This window comes from Labrus mixtus, chromosome 8, assembly GCF_963584025.1.
Source record: "Labrus mixtus chromosome 8, fLabMix1.1, whole genome shotgun sequence".
NCBI lineage: Eukaryota > Metazoa > Chordata > Actinopteri > Labriformes > Labridae > Labrus > Labrus mixtus.
Genome location: NC_083619.1, coordinates 28,161,843 through 28,183,071, shown reverse-complemented (window position 1 = coordinate 28,183,071; position 21,229 = coordinate 28,161,843). Strand labels below are relative to the sequence as shown.

Here is a 21,229-nt window from a genome sequence, read left to right as displayed (position 1 = left end):
AATTAGAACATGATGTTTTAACACAAAAATTAAGATTGTATTTATTTACACTAGAAATAGGGAGTCATACAAAAGAGGGGAGGGTGGGCTAATCGAAAATATAGAAATAACCAAAGAAGAAGAAAACTAAGGAAGGAGGGGTTGCAGACTACAACACAAGGTACATCATGGAGTCCTGAAGTTTTCTGACAAACATTAAACAAATAATAATCAGGGATTTTTGTAATAATAACAAGAACATTTGGGAACTTTCTGTCCACAAAAAGGCGTCTTCAGTGGTAAACTAGATGGAGCTAAAATATAAGACTCTAGGAGAAACTAGGACGACTCAGCTAACAACTCCCATGTGACCATCCTCCATCATTATCATTCTAATGATCCACAGAGGTTTATATTCTAGCTCCTTCTACTGGTTAGTTTACAACTGAAAAATACTGAGGAGAGGTCAAGCGTCTTCAAGACTTTCAACCAAATCCAATTCCTTTGGATCCAGTTACGATTTTCATTTTCTACTGAGTTAGTCTGAGCTACTTCATCCAGGATCGATTGCTTCTGTCTGCGTCGTCGTACCAGAGGAACACGTGGTTTTTCCCTCAGACTCCTAACATCTGTTGATGAGTAAACATCACCGACCCACTCTGGATTATTTCTCCACTTTTTCAAGGTATGTTTATGGTTACAAACTCAGCTAATATGTGTGTAATTATTTAAAAGTAAAGAGCTTCCTGACGATGTTATTTTGGTGTTTGAGTGAGAGAGTGTTAAGTTGTGAACAGTAAGTTTGCTAGTAGGCTAGCCTGAGCTCAGTGCCAGAACACACACACACACACACACACACACACACACACACACACACACACACACACACACAGGACAGACGTTAAGGTGTCTTCAGTTTTCACTTTATTTTGTCTGGTGAAGATTTGAGCTTCAGCTCGGCAGAACAATGTTATAAAACGTTTTTATCCGAGTTAACACAAGTTACAGTTTACCTGGGGCCCGTTTCAGAAAGCAGGTTTTGTGCAAACACTGAGTAAGTTAACCCTGAAACGAGGGAAACTCAACCCCAACAAAGAGGGGTAACTCCAGCCCGGTGTAGAGAGGGGGGTAACTTTACCTATGAGTCAGTTGATATGGTAACTGAGTTACTATGGTAACTGAATGTGTGACCCTCACCTGTTAGAGAGCAGGGCTGCATCCGAATTACCAAGTACCTACTCAATCTGTCAGTAGACAGTACCTACTATCTGCTGTATACTGTTTAGTACCTACTATCTACTGTATACTGTTTAGTACCTACTATCTGCTGTTTACTGTTTAGTACATACTATCTGTTGTATACTGTTTAGTACCTACTATCTGCTGTATACTGTTTAGTACCTACTATCTGCTGTTTACTGTTTAGTATCTACTATCTGCTGTTTACTGTTTAGTATCTACTATCTGCTGTATACTGTTTAGTACCTACTATCTGCTGTATACTCTTTAGTATCTACTATCTGCTGTTTACTGTTTAGTACCTACTATCTGCTGTTTACTGTTTAGTACCTACTATCTGCTGTATACTGTTTAGTACCTACTATCTGCTGTTTACTGTTTAGTATCTACTGTATACTGTTTAGTACCTACTATCTGCTGTATACTGTTTAGTACCTACTATCTGCTGTTTACTGTTTAGTACCTACTATCTGCTGTTTACTGTTTAGTACCTACTATCTGCTGTTTACTGTTTAGTACCTACTATCTGCTGTATACTGTTTAGTACCTACTATCTGCTGTATACTGTTTAGTACTTACTATCTGATGTATACTGTTTAGTATCTACTATCTGCTGTATGCTGTTTAGTACCTACTATCTGCTGTATACTGTTTAGTACCTACTATCTACTGTATACTGTTTAGTACCTACTATCTACTGTATACTGTTTAGTACCTACTATCTGCTGTATACTGTTTAGTACCTACTATCTGCTGTATACTGTTTAGTATCTACTATCTGCTGTATACTGTTTAGTATCTACTATCTGCTGTATACTGTTTAGTACCTACTATCCGTGCTGTATACTGTATAGTACCTACTATCTGCTGTATACTGTTTAGTACCTACTATCTGCTGTATACTGTTTAGTACCTACTATCTGCTGTATACTGTTTAGTACCTACTATCTGCTGTATACTGTTTAGTATCTACTATCTGCTGTATACTGTTTAGTATCTACTATCCGTGCTGTATACTGTTTAGTACCTACTATCTGCTGTATACTGTTTAGTATCTACTATCTGCTGTATACTGTTTAGTATCTACTATCCGTGCTGTATACTGTTTAGTACCTACTATCTGCTGTATACTGTTTAGTACCTACTATCTGCTGTATACTGTTTAGTACCTACTATCCGTGCTGTATACTGTTTAGTACCTACTATCTGTTGTATACTGTTTAGTACCTACTATCCGTGCTGTATACTGTTTAGTACCTACTATCTGTTGTATACTGTTTAGTACCTACTATCTGCTGTATACTGTTTAGTACCTACTATCTGCTGTATACTGTTTAGTACCTACTATCTGCTGTATACTGTTTAGTACCTACTATCTGCTGTATACTGTTTAGTACCTACTATTCAGTAGACAGATATTTGTTCCTACTTCATCTGATTCATTCAGTAAGGATGTGACGTCATTTACGTTTCCCGAACCGGCCGCTTCCACCCGGTTTTATTTTTTATTTTTTATTTTTAGCTTTATTCAAGGGGAGTAATGCTCATACAGTGAGGTCAAAAAAAAAACAAAAACAAAATATCACAATGTAAATCAAGTAAAAGACAGATTAAATAACATACAGTACATAAAGGAAAGTACAAATAAAAGACAGTAATGTACAGAATATAAAGTAAAATAAACCAATAAAGACACATTTAAATAGTGAAATCATTATTTAAATAGAGGGGGAAAGGTTTTATAATAATGCAGATGTAACAGGTGTGTTAAAATGCTTTGTCAAAATTATTTATAATTCACCAAAAGTCCGTCCTTTAAGTCATATTTGCATGTTGTCATCTTTTTCAAATATGAATATTTTTGTATGCACTTTTGTATTTTATTTTGGAGTTTGTTTTGTTTTGGCGGTCTGCTGTGATGATGTCACATCCTGTAGATTCGCGCTTCTCTCCTCAGACGGCCTGAGACGCCGCTGAGGAGAGATGAGTGTTTTCATGTGCCCCAGTTCGTAAAGTGTTAAAACACGGGGAAAACATGCTAAATAGTGGTTCAACTATACTTCGTTAGGCTCACAGACGTTTTAATAACATGTTAACTGTTGGTTAATGTATTTGAAGAGTTTTATTTGTCGTACAGCACTTAGTTTGTATATGCTAATTAGGCGAACTAAGAGCATCCGTGTGGTTTCTCATGTGGTCCGCTGTATTTTCTCCTTCCCTTTAAAAGTCTGCATGTTGAAGCACAGTCGTATGAAGTTGCTGTACTGAATGTATTTTATTTTACACAGGTATGTGAGCTCTTTCTTTGTTCTTGTTGTTTACAGATATATTTGATCACAAATTATTTTGTTATTTTAATATAAAGTGAAGTGTACAGTATAAGAAGATTAGTTTAGCTGTTTAAGTACATTTTCGGTTTTGACAAAAACACAAAATTGCCACTGTTGAGTAAGAAATAAGCTGAAATACAATTTATACTTTTTATTTAGTTTTTGTTCTCGTTTATAAAAGAATGTCACAGCACACCTGTATGCATTGTGTTAGACGGCCTGAGACCCCGCTGAGGAGAGGTGTGCATGTTGAAGCCCAGTCGTATGAAGTTGCTGTACTGAATGTATTTTATTTTACACAGGCAGATGGTGTGAAAATACATTTTCTCCAGTTGGCAAGGAAGTTTTTGGTCTTCGTCTCATCATGCACAACACAACGCAGAGACATTATTGTAGGAGTGTCAGGACAGACAGACTACACAGACATTTGTTATATTTTCTGTTGTTAATTAAAAGTAGTGATTTCAGTCTGGACTTTAACTCTAGATTAAAAATTGATTCAATTAATCCACGCTCGTTTGTTTTGATTTGGAGGCAGACGTGAAGTGACGATTTACGTGTAATTTCGCACAGCATTGTGGGTGGTAAAATACAATTCATTTCCTGAAAGCACGCATCCGATCCATACTGCATGAAACCAGGAAGTCAGTATCCATACTGAAATGTTCAGTATACTGAGGTGGACCCAAAAGATGCATACTGAATGACCACGAAAGTTCAGTATACTGAAACTCCCTACTGAAAAGTACGTACTGCCAACTGAACTGTGGCTATTTGGAAACGGCCCCTGAGTTTCTCAACGTCTCCTCCCCCTTTCAGAGCCAGAAAAGACGTTTCATATCCTCATTCTTTCATTCAGTCCGTATCGCGCCTGTGTTAGTTAAAATTCACCATTTGTCTGAATATAAATCCAGGATAACAGATAGCTGTGACTAAACTAAATCAGCGTGTATTAAAGGATTGGATTGTTTTCACGCATCATTTTAATTTGTATTCATTATTGTTTCTATTTATAGACTTCATATATATGCGCAGGATTTAACAAAGAGCGACAGATAGATATACAGACATATAGATACATGCTCATTCTTGAGCTGGCAAAGGAACAGAGAGAGGAACGCGTGTCAGCCTGCGTGACGTCGGTGCCCGTGGAGCCACAACATCCACAAGAGCTGAGAAGGAGGCAGTGTCAGACAAACACGCACTGCACGAAAAATATGACCGTTGTCTCCTGCAAGGGGTGCAAGCACCGATCGTTCATTTGTTCATCTGTTTGTTCGCCGCTGCGTTATGGAGTTTTGCAGTTATTTTTGTAGGCTATATAGTTTGTCATGCCCATAGATAGCTGTGTTTTTGTTGTTGTTGTTTTTGGCGTGCGTGTGTGTGTTGGTCAATGATTTCCTCGATGTCGGGGAAACAAACCCAGTTGCAGAGAGGAGGAGGATCATCGGTTATCTCTTTTTTTGCAGTGTTTTTATTAAAATGCATAGCCTAATATATCCAACAGTATAATAGACTAAAAGTCATGTCTGTTTCATTTTTGTAGAATGTGTTTTAGAAACGGGGGACGTGGAGCAGCAGTACAAAACGGCGCACTAAAAAAGCCGACAGATATTGTAAATTGACATGCGACATTTAAAAGGTTACCAATCCTGCCTTATGCTGATAGTCTATTTGGTAGATAAAACTAAGTTGTATTTAACTTCATCAAAAAAATGCATTATTTGTGTGCTTCTGAGCACAAACAATTAAATTTGCATATGCCGTCTGAAAGACGCCTGCGGCGCTTGGAGGGGGGTTTAGAATGTTGGTGGTCCTAGTGTTAACTGCAGGGTTGCAAACAGGTCCTTTAAGGTTCAGAGTTGCAACAATGCATCAAAAATACACATTTTATCTTAAATTACATTCATAGTGCTTCAAGGACTTTATCATAAAAGTAAGATCTGTGTGATGATGAATAATATCCCCCCTCCATTCTTCCTGCTCTCAAACACAGCCAGCTGTACACTGACCATATATTTCTTTGTTCCCTCCTTCAGATCTACAGTGTGAGGATGGATGTGACCAACAAGAGCTGACGTTCACTGCTCAAACACATGTTGTGTAGATCAGAGGTCCAACTAGTTACAGTTCTAAGGAAGTGAAGGAAGATTGCGACAAAACTAATTCGTCACCAAGAGGGGAAATGGCGCAGAAAGAAATTCAGTTGGTCCTGGAATCCCTTTCTTGTTCCATCTGTCTGGATCTACTGAAGGATCCGGTGACTGTTCCCTGTGGACACAGCTACTGCATGGGGTGCATTAAAAGACACTGGGATAAAGAAGAAAACAAGAGAATCTACAGCTGCCCTCAGTGTAGGCAGACCTTCACACTGAGGCCTGTTCTCGGGAAAAACACAGTTTTAGCAGATTTAGTGGAGGAGCTGAAGAAGACTGGACTCCAAGCTGCTCCTGCTGATCACTGCTATGCTGGACCTGAAGATGTGGCCTGTGATGTCTGCACTGGGAGAAAACTGAAAGCTCTCAAGTCCTGTCTGCAGTGTCTGGCCTCTTACTGTGAGAATCACCTCCAGCCTCATTTTGAAGCACCTCCATTAAAGAAACACAAACTGATGGAGCCGTCCAAGAAGCTCCAGGAGAACGTGTGCTCTCGTCATGATGAGGTGATGAAGATGTTCTGTCGTACTGATCAGCAGTCTATCTGTTATCTCTGCTCTGTGGACGAACACAAAGGTCATGACACAGTCTCAGCTGCAGTAGAAAGGACCGAGAGACAGAGAGAGCTCGAGGTGAGTCGACAAAACATCCAGCAGAGAATCCAGGACGGAGAGAAAGATGTGAAGCTGCTCCAACAGGAGGTGGAGGCTATCAATGGCTCCGCTGATGAAGCAGTGGGGAACAGTGAGAAGATCTTCACTGAGCTGATCCGTCTCATGGAGAAAAGACGCTCTGATGTGAAGCAGCAGGTCAGATCCCAGCAGCAAACTGAATTGAGTCGAGTCAGAGAGCTTCAGGAGAAGCTGGAGCAGGAGATCACTGAGCTGAAGAGGAAAGACGCTGAACTGGAGAAGCTCTCACACACAGAAGACCACAACCAGTTTCTACACGACTACCCCTCACTGTCACCACTCAGTGAATCTACACACTCATCCAGCATCAAGATCCGTCCTCTGAGGTTCTTTGAGGATGTGACAGCGGCTGTGTCAGAAGTCAGAGATAAACTACAGGACATCCTGAGAGAGAAGGGGACTAACATCTCACAGACAGTGACTCAAGTGGATGTTTTACTGTCAGAACCAGAACCAGAGCCCAAGACCAGAGCTGAGTTCTTAAAATATTCATGTGACATCACACTGGATCTAAACACAGCATACACACGGCTGATATTATCTGATGAGAACAGAAAAGTAACAGTAATGAGTGAAGAACAGTCTTATTCTAGTCACCCAGACAGATTCACTTATTGGTTTCAGGTCCTGAGTAAAGAAAGTCTGACTGGACGTTGTTACTGGGAGGTGGAGTTGAGAGGAGAAGAAGTTGTGTATCAGTCACATACAAGAATATCAGCAGAGCAGGGAGCTTTGATGAATGTTTGTTTGGATGTAATGACAAATCTTGGACGTTAGATTGTGACTACAACAGTTATGACTTTTGTTACAACAATGTCAGCACTCCTGTCTCAGGTCCTTGGTCCTCCAGAGTAGGAGTGTACCTGGATCACAGAGCAGGTATTCTGTCCTTCTACAGCATCTCTGAAACCATGACTCTCCTCCACAGAGTCCAGACCACATTCACTCAGCCTCTACATGCTGGACTGGGGTTTAACTGGTCTCCTGGAGACTCTGCTGAGTTGTGTAAACTGAAGTAGACAGAAGTCATTAACGAAACAGATGTTTAACTTGCTGTGTTTTAAATCTTCAACTTAATTTTTATCCATGCTCGTTGCTGAGATCTGATCGTCGTCACCTGTCAATCAAACAGGCGTCTACTCGTCTATTCTGTAAATATTTGAGTGTCTTTAAGTGACACTCCTTTCTGTGTAAGACATGTTAAAACTATGAACTTTAACAGCAGCGTAGGAGTGAGTAGCCTTTTTGTTTGTTCCTTTGTTTTCTTCTCTCTTCTTCTTTCTTCTCATGTGTTTAGGAGCTCAGGTAAGAAAACTCATTTTTTTGTTTAGGGATTAGATTAGGGATTTGATTAGATACATTCTGTTTGTTGTTTTGTCTATTTTGTCACCTCTGAAGACTATTAAACTGCTGCTCTAAATCTGAATCTGACTTGTGTTGCTGGCTTTCTTGGGGAGTGGGAAGAGTGGGGGTCACTCATCATCATGTTGTGTTCAGGTTCCTCTAGACCAGGGACATGACACTCCTCACTGAAACAGCTTTGTCTCTGAGGAATGGGCAGAGCTTTGCTTTCCTATATTTCCCATGTGACTTGAATGCATCATCAGAGTTAAAAGTTGCTGTGACTTGTGTGAACAAAGTGACATAATGTGATATACCAGATATTGTAATCTGTCTTTGGGTTGTTGACAAAACAGGGGTAAAGAAATATGTTTTCGTAAAAAAACATTTATGTACAAAAAATTATACAAATCAATGTTGAGGGAAGTCTGATATTTAGAAAATATAAATGATCACCACTTTTTGAATGTTCTTCAACATATTTTTGAACACTTCATCTGAATTGCACCATAAACTTGTCCTACGGTGTGACATTCACGAATTTCAGAAAGAAATAACCAGATAATAGCATTAGACATATTTTTCTTGATAGTAAGACACTTATTTTCTTAGTAAGTTTGTCATTTAATATGAATTATGAGAAAAACATTTTTCTCATCATGACTTGTTGGACCCATGGGATTCTTTGCAATAAATGCAAGTGAAACTTTGCTGTTTTTCTTTCAAAACGGATTAAACTTAAACCAATTTTTAAGTAGTTCAAATTAATAATTTGCCTTAATTGCGATTCTTAACAGCTTTTTGGGATACTATCATGTAAAAGTGAATTTTGTCTTCTTCTATGTGTGTCACACCGTAGGACATTATGTCACACTACAGGACAAACATGCACGTTTTTTCTTCATTATTTTATTCAATTGTTGTTTTTTACAAGGTTTTATTAGTGAAGGAAGAAATAAAGAGATTACATCTTGAAAAAAATCAAAAAATATCTAAAAGTCCAAAATACTTTCCAATGTCAACATGGTTCTCCAGATAATGTGTTTACATGTTCGATGTAGAGGACAATAATCCATTAAAATACATAATGTATCATACTGTGATATCCTTACAGTAATAACAATAAATATGATTTATGTTTTAACTTGTTTTTGTTTTTTGTTGGCCAATATTATACTTTCTGACTATTGGAGGGTTATATAGGACGCTTGAGTATTTGTATTGTGCCTCAGCTCACTAACTTTATTCTACATGGATCCTTGATATAGTTAACTCTTTGGTGTCCTTTCTCTCTCACTTATCCCCCTCCTTAGTTGTTTCAGTTTAAAAAAAAAAGTGTGAAAAATAGTTTGGAGTCTGACCCTGTTTGGCGTCTGCTAAGCTAAGCTGAAGTGGAAGCTGTGTATGTAAGCTAAAGTGGTGTAGAATTAGGGGCGTGGCCTCTTTAAGTGACAGGTGGAAGCTGCTAGCTGTCTGTTAGGTAAGCTTCATGCCCGGTTAAGAAGAGGAGGGCGCCCTCTTGTGTTGAGAAGCTGCTGTTGTGACGTTCACTTCAGGAAGATGAGTAAAAACTTCAGTGAGTCTTTTATCAGCTTCAGACGACATCAGTAAAGGGGTTGTTGACGTGACATGGCCTTTTCATTGTCACGAGATGAAAATTCATATAAATTGTGCTTTTATTATTTAAAATGCATTAAATGGTTGAACATTACCTTGTTATACATGAAACTGCTGTTATTAAAGCTGCTGTGTTTTTAGATTTTTTACACTTTTGAGCCAAACCTCGAAATTGTCCTATGGTGTGACTGTAACCAACATGCTTCAATATTTACAACTTATATAATTTAAATAAAAAGGGCAGATGTGAGAAACACCTTTCATGATTTCACGACAGTTTAAAGGTTACTATCAGTAACAAGAAAACAAGAGGCAGAGAAATATGGAGCCATAGACAAAAGAGAGGAGTATGGAGCAGCTTTTAACCTGGGCTTCTTTGTCAATGAGGAAACAAAGTTGAATTCATCAGCTCTGCTCCTCTTCCTGGAATGAGTACTTCGATTGCCCCTCCCTCTTCTTCTTCCTGCTCTCATACAAAGCCTGCTGCACTCTGTCTCTCCTACTTTCTGGTTCCCTCCCCTTAGATCTACACTCTGAGGATGGGTGTAACCAACCAGAGCTGGACATTCTCTGCACAGCCGCATGTTTTGTAGATCAGAGGGGAACTAGTCTCAGTTCTGAGGAAGTGAAACTCAAGCAGTCGTTACTGAGAGGAGAAATGGCTCAGCGAGGAAATCAACTGGACCGAGAGAGATTCTGCTGTTCCATCTGTCTGGATCTACTGAAGGATCCGTTGACTACTACCTGTGGACACAGCTACTGCAAGAAGTGTATTAAAAGCCACTGGGATACACAGGATAATAAGAGAGTCTACAGCTGCCCTCAGTGCAGACAGGACTTCATACCGAGGCCTGACCTGAGGAAAAACACCATGTTAGCAGATTTAGTGGAGGAGCTGAAAAAGACTGGACTCCATGCTGCTCCTGCTGATCACTGCTATGCTGGACCGGACGATGTGGCCTGTGATGTCTGCACCGGGAAGAAACTGAAGGCCTGTAAGTCCTGTCTGCAGTGTCTGGCTTCTTACTGTGACAAACACCTCCAGCCTCATTTTGAAGCAGCTCCATTAAAGAAACACAAGCTGGTGGAGCCCTACAAGGAGCTCCAGGAGAACGTCTGCTCTCGTCATGATGAGGTGATGAAGATATTCTGTCGTACTGACCAGCAGTCTATCTGTAATCTCTGTTTAATGGACGAACACAAAGGTCATGACACAGTCTCAGCTGCAGCAGAAAGGACCGAGAGACAGAGAGAGGTCGAGGTGAGTCGACAAAACATCCAGCAGAGAATCCAGGACAGAGAGAAAGATGTGAAGCTGCTCCAACAGGAGGTGGAGGCTATCAATGGCTCCGCTGATAAAGCTGTGGGGAACAGTGAGAAGATCTTCACTGAGCTGATCCGTCTCATGGAGAAAAGACGCTCTGATATGAAGCAGCAGGTCAGATCCAAGCAGCAAACTGAAGTGAGTCGAGTCAGAGAGCTTCAGGAGAAGCTGGAGCAGGAGATCACTGAGCTGAAGAGGAAAGACGCTGAGATGAAGAAGCTGTCACACACACAGGATCACAACCAGTTTCTACGCGACTACCCCTCACTGTCACCACTCAGTGAATCTACACACTCATCAAGCGTCAAGATCCGTCCTCTGAGGTACTTTGAGGATGTGACAGCGGCTGTGTCAGACATCAGAGATAAACTACAGGACGTCCTGAGAGAGAAATGGACAAACATCTCACAGACAATGACTGAAGTGGATGTTTTACTGTCAGGACCAGAGCGACATGCCAGAGCTGAGTTCTTAAAAATTTCATGTGACATCACACTGGATCCAAACACAGCACACACACAACTGTTATTATCTAAGAGGAACAGAAAAGCAACATTTATGAGTGAAGAACAGTCTTATTCTAGTCATCCAGACAGATTCAATGAATACTGGCAGGTCCTGAGTAAAGAAAGTCTGACTGGACGTTGTTACTGGGAGGTGAAGTGGGGGGGGGGAGGAGTTTGTGTAGCAGTCACATACAAGAATATCAGCAGAGCAGGGAGCTCACATGAATGCTGGTTTGGAGGTAATGACAAATCTTGGAGGTTAGATTGTTACAACAACAGTTATTACTTTTGTTACAACAATGTCAGCACTCCTGTCTCAGGTCCTCAGTCCTCCAGAGTAGGAGTGTACCTGGATCACAGAGCAGGTATTCTGTCCTTCTACAGCATCTCTAAAACCATGACTCTCCTCCACAGAGTCCAGACCACATTCACTCAGCCTCTACATGCTGGACTCAGGTTTGTTTATGATGGAGACTCTGCTGAGTTGTGTAAACTGAAATAGACAGAAGTCATTAACGAGACAGATGTTTAACTTGCTGTGTTTTAAATCTTCAACTTGATTTTTATTCATGCTCGTTGCTGAGATCTGATCATCGTCACCTGTCAATCAAACTTTATGGGCGGTACTTTGACCTCTTCTCGTCTGTTCTGTAAATGTTTGAGTGTCTTTAAGTGACTCTCCTTCCTGTGTCTGTTTAGCCGTGGACTCTTTCACTGCTCAGGATGACTTTTGTTCACCTGAACTGACATTTCTCTGCGTGAAAATATCAACGTCTCTCCACTCTCCATGTTTGATTATTTGTATTCATACATTTATATGCTGTTGTTTCTGTTCTGATTCATGAGTCTGAAGAGAGAGAGCAGCAAACTTTTCTTTAATGTTGATTTTCTCTTCTCACCACTTTGTACATTTGTAGGAAATCTATAAAATCACACTTAAAGAAATGAGTTAGTCAGAAAAAAATGTTCATATTCAAATGGATGTAAAAATGTCCTCTGAGCTTTGTTGTATTGGCCATTTTCTCACAACAATTAAACTGCTGCTCTGAATCTGAATCTTACTTGTTTTTGCTGTCTTTCTTTGGGAATGGGAAGAGTGGGGTTCACTCATCATGTTGTGTTCAGGTTCCTCTAGAGCGGGGACATAACACTCCTCACTGAAACAGCTTTGTCTTTGAGGAATGAGCAGAGCTTTTCTGTCGTATATTTCCCATGTGACCTGAATGCATCATCAGAGTTACAGGTTGTTGTGAGTTGTGTGAACAAACTGACATAATGTGATATGACATATTTAAATCTGTCTTTACTGATGTAGTCTGAAGCTGACAAAGTGTTCATGTAGAAAAAAACAACTACTGAAGCTCACCACAAGAGGGCGCCTTCATCCTGACAACCAGGGAAGTAACAGCACGATTGAACCTTTGAACCCTGCTAAGTGTGTGTTTTAATGAATCATGGGAAATTAAGTCAAAACACTGAAAGTGATCTTCCTCTCATCTTCATTCATTAACAGCTGTCCCTGAATGAGTCCAATCTTCTCTTAGGGGGTATCACACTACAGGTGACACAAAAACAAAGTAGAAATAATTTCATGTTCAGTGTTTTTGTTTTAAACCAAAAAAAAGGTTAGGAGGTTTAAGATTGATTAGGAAACAAACCTAAATTAAAACCGCAAGCGGTGATGAAGGGCCCTGTGCATGTTGGGGTGTGTTGCGACTGCGGGAGTGCAGCAGCAGCAGAACGTGGCTAAGCAGCAGACCGTGCAGTCCGATTTGTGTAAAAGTCGTACTATGGTATGCTGAGATAGGCAGCGTAATGAAGATCACAGAAAATTTTGAAGTAGAGCAGTTCAGGCTGGCACTGTCATGATAGCTATGAAATATGGAGCAAATTGAGCATTGTGTAGTACTTATTCCTTGCAGTAGGAGGCGCTATGGTTAAGGCAAGGCAAGTTTATTTATATAGCACATTTCAACAACAAGGCAATTCAAAGTGCTTCACACAAGACATCAAAAGCATCATGACAGAGGAAAGAAAAGAAACATTAAAATAGAACATTAAAAAAAAAATCACTGGAATTATTGAATTTGAACATATGTTCAAGTAAAAATAATTCAAATGAAATTAATTGAAATAAATAAAGTAAAAATATAAAAAGAGTTAAAAGTTACAGTGCAGAGTTAAAGTTTAAAATCTAATTAAAGCTGTTTAATGAAAGGCAGTTGTAAACAGGTGTGTCTTCAACCTCCATTTAAAAGAGTTGAGAGTTTCAGCAGACCTGCAGTTTTCTGGGAGTTTGATCCAGATATAAGGAGCATAGAAACTGAACGCCGCTTCTCCGTGTTCGGTTCTGACTCTGGGGACAGAGAGCAGACCTGTCCCAGACGACCTGAGTGGTCTGGATGGTTCGTAATTAATCAGGAGGTCACTAATGTATTTTGGCCCTAAACCTTTAAGCGCTTTATAAACCAGCAACAGGATTTTAAAGTATATTCTCTGACAGACTGGGAGCCAGTGTAAAGACCTCAGAACTGGACTGATGTGATCCATTTTCTTGGTCTTGGTGAGGACTCTAGCAGCAGCGTTCTGGATCAGCTGCAGTTGTCTGACTGATGTTTTAGGCAGACCTGTAAAGACACTGTTGCAGTAATCAAGACGACTGAAGATAAAAGCATAGACAAGTTTTTCCAGGTCCTGCTGGGACATAAGTTCTCTAATTCTTGATATGTTCTTCAGGTGATAGTAGGCTGACTTTGTAATTGTCTTAATGTGGCTTTTAAAATTGAGGTCTGAGTCCATCACTACGCCCAGATTTCTTGCCTGGTCTGTAGTTTTAAGTCTTACTGACTGAAGCTGATTGCTGACTCTTAGTCGCTCCTCCTTTGCTCCAAAAACAACAAGAAATTGTAATATAATTGAACACTTGATGTCAGAGATATCAGCATTTACTTTTTTGGCAAGTTGCTAAAATGCGCATCAAACTTGAACGCACGCCACGGCCACGCCCTTTGACAAAATAACGTGCAGAGCACAACGGGGAGGAACAATAAAAAGAAGAAGAAGAATCGCAAGCGGTGATGAAGGGCCCTCGCACCCCTGTGCATGTCGGGGTGTCGCGACCGCGGGAGTGCAGCTGCAGCGGAACGTGGCTAAGCAGCTGGCCGTGCAGTCCGATTTGTGTAAAAGTCGTACTATGGTATGTTGAAATAGGCAACTTAATGAAGAACACATCACATTTTGACGTAGAGCAGTTATGGCTGGCACTGTCCATCGTATATAGGGTGTAGTACTTACTCTTTGCAGTAGGGGGTGCTATGTTTACAATTTATTATTGCTATGTGACTGTGTTCAGAGGCCAACCCTGATTATACATGTGAAATTTGGAGCAAATCTGACATTGTATATGGGAGGTAGTACTTATACTTTGAAGTAGGGGGCGCTATGGTTAAACTTTATTATTGTTTTGGGATGGTGTTCAGAAGCCAACCCTGATTATACCTGTGAAAATTGGAGCAGATCAGACAAGGTATATGAGATGTAGTACAGTGTCTTTCCAGTATGGGGCGCTATGTCAGTGGCCCAATTGTATTAGGTTAGATGTGAGCAGGCCAGTACTGAGATCATTCAAGTGAAATTTGAATAAAATGTGACATTTTATATGGGAGGTAGTACTTAGACCTTGCAGTAGGGGGCGCTATGGTTAAAGTTGACTATTGTTATGTCAATGTGTTCAGAGGCCAACCCTGATCATACATGTGTAATTTGAGGCAGATCAGACAAAGTATATGAGAGTTACAACCACTTCCTGTTTGACGGCGAATGATGCATCCGTATGGCGAGAGCGTTGGACGTAGGTGTTTGAGCTTGAAAGTGTTGTATGGCCAAGGTGTTAGCATGGTCCACACCAATTCTGAGCAGAAAATGAGCTACCTTGTAGCAATGGCTAATGCTAATTGAGTAGAAGTAACTTCCTGTTGTCAACAGGTGGCGCTGTGACTTATTTGAAAATTTAAAACATGGATGTGTTCAGGGCGGTTCCCGTATCATGCATGAGAAATTGTAAAAAGATTGAACACTGCATAGCTGAGATATAAGCATTTACTTTTTTGGCAAGTTGCCAAAACGCACAAAAAAGTTCAAACATACGCCACGGCCACGTCCTTTGACGAAATAACGTGCGGAGCACAACTAGATATGCTGAACCTGTCTAGAACCAACTGACACTGAGTTTGCGCCGATCGGATGGGCGCCCTCGGCCAAGTTCGTTGAAATAGGAAGGCTGAAATCACGATTTTGGGCCATTATTGTGAAATTCAACTTTAATTTGTGGACTTCCTGTTGGGTTTTTTGAAACGCTGCAAGAGGATTTCTTGTCCGTCCTGACAAGCTTAATATGCGTAGCAATTTTCATGAATGTATGTGAAAAAACCCTCTATGGGGAGGCCATTTTGAAAATTTGAAGGGGGCTCCACTGAGCCATTAAGCCACGCCCACTTACTTAAACGATATAAGTTGTTTGAGTTCAGTACCAGGATTATATGCATGAAGTTTCAGGTCTGTACGACTATGTTAAGCCGGTGAAAAAACTAACAACGCGTCTGTAAGGGAACAGCTTTTCACGTAGGACTTTGTGCTTGTAAAGGTCGTATGGTCAAGGTCTTTGGATGGTCAACAGCGATTTTGAGGGAGATTCAAGCAACTGTGTAGCAATGGCTAGTGCAAAGGAAACAGTGCTCAGACGGAGTGACCTCCTATTGTCAACAGGTGGCGCTGTGACTAATTAAAAAAATTCAATCATGGATGTGTTCAGGGCGGGCTCTTTGTCATGCATGAATTCTTTTGTGATGATTGAACACTGCATAGTAGAGTTATAAGCATTTACTGCTTTTGGCGTGATGCAAAAAACGACATCAAACTTTGACATCATGCCACGGCGACGCCTTATTTCGAAACCTCGTGATTTGAGCACAACTTTTATTCTTCAACTTGTCTACTTTCATTTGACATCAAACTTGAATTGATCAGATAAACGCTCTCGGACGGATGCTTTCAAACAGGTACCCTGTAAACGGTGAAAATACGGACTTTTTAGACATTCAAAAAATCATAGCGGACTTTCTGTTGAAATTAGACAATGACTTCCACTGACTTTTTTTGTAGGTCTCGGCCTGCTCTAGCATGTAAAAAAGATTCATGTATGTAGGCAAAAAAACCTATTCGTAAAAATCAAAAGGGGGCACCGTCAAGCTAATTTGCAAACTTTGTTCATGAAAACGCCAAAATATCAAATTTTTCGCCGGACCCGATGACCGTGCAAATTTTGCTGAGTTTTCGGGCATGTTCAGGCCCTCAAAAGTGGCCACAAAGTGGTGGAATAAAAATAAAAATAATAATAATTTGCATTCCAAGAGGGTCCTACGCACTTGTCAGTGCTTCGGGCTCTAATAATAATCGCTAGGGTTTCAAGAGGGTCCTCGCACGGTTCGTGCTCGGGCCCTCATAATCCTTTCAGTTCCAATAGGGTCCTACGCACTTGTCAGTGCTTCGGGCCCTAACAAAAAGCTGATTAACCAGCGTTGAGTGTCTCTCACCCGGAAGGTTGGGGAATCAATCCCCAGCTCCTGCAACTACATAAACAACGTGGCCTTGGACAAGACACTTTACCTTTAGTTGCTCCCGCAGCGTGTGAATGTATATGAATGGGATTCATTGCTTCTGGTGGTCACTTTACATAGCAGCCTCAGCCATCAGCGTGTGAATGTGTAGGCATGACATGCGGTGTAAACGCGCTTTGAGTAGTCAGAAGACTAGAAAAGACTGAGGTAAACAATCTCAAGACCATTAACCATTCTGCACAATAAAGCCAGTTGTTGTGTAAGTTCTCAGTCATCCAGGTCATCGTAATCAAAGCTTGATCCAAAGACAACTGGACTCAGTTGGAGATCTTGAAGACATTTCACCTCTCTACGAAAGGCTTCTTCAGATCTAGTCTCACTGGTGGATAGAGCTAGAAATGAAAGCCTCTGTTGGGTCTTTAAAATGCTAATGATCGAGAATGGTCACATGGGAGTCACCCTGATTCACCTAGAGTCGTCTGTGGGTCGTTAGGGTCACATGTTCCAAGGTGGGGCTGTGGTGATAGATGGTATTATTGTCTTATTTGGCCTTGTATATATTAGTCTTTGCTTGTTTATGTTTATATTTAATGTTATACTTTTTTACACTGAGAGCACCGTTCACTGAAGCCAGATTCCTGTAGTGTGCATATGGTCAATAAAGCTGATTCTGATTCTCAGACCACCAGCCCTGTTAAGGGATGTTTTTCAACCCGAACAAAGATGGCTTCTTTAACAACCCTTTCAAACCAACGGCTGTTCTCGACCAAGATGTGCACCTTGTCAAGAGGTAGACAGCAGAATCCTGAAGAGCTGGCTCTCCTATGCTGTAAAACGTGTTTGTGTAGTGGTTGTTTAGTCTCTCCATTGTATAAATCCCTGCATTCTTCATTGCACTTATGACTCAGTACCAGGTGGTAACAAAGGCTTTAAACTGTGGAACACATTAACACCTATCATAAAATTAATCTCAGACTTCAAATCTTATACAAAAAAGGTTGAATACATGGCTGAAAGCAAACCAGAGCTGTAACCACTTTTAAATTGTATCTTAAATTTGTACATATATTGTTGTATATTCAAACGTATCCTGATAAAGTGTTTTGTGATCGGATGTTGTATTTTTTATAGTCTGTTTACCCAAAGGCACAACTAGGGACAAGTGGTGGAAAATAGCCATTAGCTCTCTGTGCTCAGTAATTGCTTTCATGCTTTTTATAAAACTTCAATATTTGGCTGCTTCGATTACAGCCGTAAGAGTTCTTACTTCTTGTTCCACATAGGCCAAGAAAAGTGAATTTTAAAAGAGCAGTAACCCCTGTTCTTTGTGTTCATGATGAAAATTGAATTAAATACATTTTTAATTTCTTCTACACAAACAAAAAGCAGTAAAAACTGTAAATGTTTGCAATTTGTTGTATATTTTTCGTACTTTTCTATGTATACTCCCACACCATTATGTATTTTCTTCTCTTCATATTTTAATTAATTAATGTATTGTTTTTTTCTGTGTAAGATCTGTATCTGTTGCAGTGAGTTGCAGTGTGTTAGTGTTTGTATTTAGTGTATAAAAAAGACGTTGTCTTTCAAGTTGTTTAAAACACAGTCCCAACAAACATTAATAAGACATTAGTCAGGTACATTTTGTAATTAAAAACAGGAGAAGCAGTGACATATTAAGGTACATATTTGACCCTGTTACATTGACATGATTCACTTCATCCTTTATCGTTTTCATCAAATTGTCGAGTTGATTATCTGCTCTCTACTGAGTAGCCTGACTCACATTATCTGGGATCGATGGCTTTTGTCTGCGCTGATTTAAGAAGGGATCACGTGCGTTCGTTGCTTCACCCCTCATTCTTTCAGAAGCTGTTGCCAAGGTAACATCGCCGAACTACTCTCCAGACTATTTATCCCCTTTTTCAGGTATGTTTATGGTCATAGACTTAGTATATATATATGAAATAACTTAACAACATGTAAATAGCTATGTGAGTGTGTTTCAGTGGGTTTTCAGTGAGCAAGAGTTGAGTTTTGTGAACAGTAAGTCTGATAGTAAGAAAGCCTGTGCTCTGCCAGAGAACAACCTGCTTATGAAATGATGGAGAGTGATCCAGCCTGGGCTCCATCTCTACACCTGGGCCACACAGACATTACGCAGACAAACATCAGCCTGCAAACAGCTGAGATGGATACCTACCAGGCTGAAGAAAATGATCGGTCTCACAATGAGGACGCTGAAGGAAGGGACCAACTACAGACTGAGAACTTGGCTCAGACGTGGAAAGTGGACACAAAAGAGGGCCACCCTGGAGAAAGTGGCCAGGAAAACATTCAGGAAGGAACTCACAACACCAGCCAGGAGGTGGCAGATGCTGAATGTAATTTGTGCCGGCTGAGATGTTCAGAAGTAAACCGCTTGTTGGAGGAAAACAGAGAGCTTCGGCGTGAACTGGATGAATCCAGGATGTCTGACACTTTCTTTGGAAACGATGATGAAAAAGTCAAGTACTATACGGGTCTGCCAAACCTGGCAACCTTCATGGCCTTGTTCACTTTTTTACTTCCTCACTTTCCAGATCAGAAGAAGATTGAAGAAGATGCTTCTGTTAACCTTTATGCGTCTCAGGTTGGATCTGCCTGAACAACACCTAGCTCATCTCTTCCGTGTGTCCCCAAAGACAGTGTACACAACATTTACTGAAACCGTCTCATTTTTGTATGCAAACCTGAAGCGTTCCATTGCATGGCCAGACAGAGAAATTTTGCACCACGTTATGCCACACCAGTTTGTCGAGGCATTTGGACACAGAGCAGCAGTGATTATTGATTGCTTTGAGATCTTAACAGAGAAACCATCTAATCTGAAAGCATGCACCGAAATGTTTTCTAGCTACAAGCACCATCATACTATGAAGTTTTTGATGGGCATTACACCCAGGGGCTGTATTTGTTTTCTCTCAAAAGGCTGGGGTGGTCGTACAAGTGACAAACATATGACGCTGAACAGTGGTCTCCTTAACAACTTGTTGCCAGGAGACATTGTCTTAGCTGACAGAGGTTTTGACATAAAGGAAGGTGTCTGTATGCTGTGTGCTGAGGTCAAACTCCCAGCATTTACTAAAGGCCACTGTCAGCTTGCTGAGAGCGATGTAGAGGAGACGAGAGAAATAGAACAGGCTGATTGGAAATGTTTGTCAAAAGTTTAAAATCTTAACTGGTACAATACCCATCAACATGGTTTTTCCGTGTGAAGGTGAGGATGTCACATTTTTGGATAAGATTGTCAATCTCTGTTGTGCACTGACAAACCAATGTCCAACTGTTGTTTAGAAAAGTGATCTGACCTTCATGTGTGCTCAGTACCAATTTTATATTTTGTTTTTACAAAGCCTTTGCTCTTTTATCTTACATAATAAAGTATGCACAAAGACATTTCTGTATGTCTTGTTCTTGATAGTTTAACAGGTATTTGATTACTTTCACTTTCATCACCAGCATTTCATTTTTTTTATTTATTAAGCCATGTATTCTTTTCATACATGAACCCTGCCCCCCATAAATGTCTCAAGGGATCCAAAATATTCTGAAGATTCTTTTATTTAGAAGTAGCAGCAGCAACACTGGAGAACAGGTAAACATAAATAAACAATGTTCAAAAACATTCAAAAACAAAATGCTGATAAAGTCTGAAAATCTGACTCAATAACAATTTTAAAAAAAACATTCAGTGTCAAAACACAGGCATTAGTTTTCATTCCCCTCTCCAACAGCATGTTACAACAAAAATATCCGTATTGCCCCTATAGTCCCACCTCCTCCAAAAATGAATTGTAATGCTGTTGTGCTTAAAAGTGAACAATCTGTGTCTGGTTATCTGCTACAGCGTGCTGTCTGTGTATAGTGTGCAATTTGAATAGTTCAGTTAACAGTAACAGTAAGTAAGATAACATAAACAGTGAGTAAGCACACATATGCTACTTTGAACAGCAAGAAACCCACCCAGCGGCCATCTTTGGCTGATGCATGCTGTAGCCCTACACAACTGAGGTGGAACCACACAGTTTTGCAATTTTATTGTCACATGCTACCATGCCGTCCATGCTCTCTGGCCCACAACAAAGACAACACAACTTCTCTGCTGCTTCCTTCTTTTTCCCCATAGGTGAAACATATTATGTTGCCAAATAGATTCTCATGTAAAAGTCATAAAGTTTTCTGTATTTCAGTGCAGTTACTGATGTTTGGGGGGGGGGGGGGGGGGGGGGGGGGGGGGCACGACTTGGTTTCACACTTATTTCACACATCCAGGGGTTTTACAACTCTTAGCGAAACTAGGAAGACTCAGCTAACGACTCCCATATGACCATCCTCCATCATTAGCATTCAAATGATCTGGTTTATATTCTAGCTCCTTTTACCATTTA

At 40.4% G+C, this 21,229-nt stretch overlaps 1 pseudogene; it reads left to right on the top strand.

Moving 5' to 3' along the window:
• Positions 1-559: 559 nt before the first annotated feature.
• On the top strand, positions 560-8,881 carry LOC132979569 (tripartite motif-containing protein 16-like; annotated as a pseudogene).
• Positions 8,882-21,229: the final 12,348 nt, after the last annotated feature.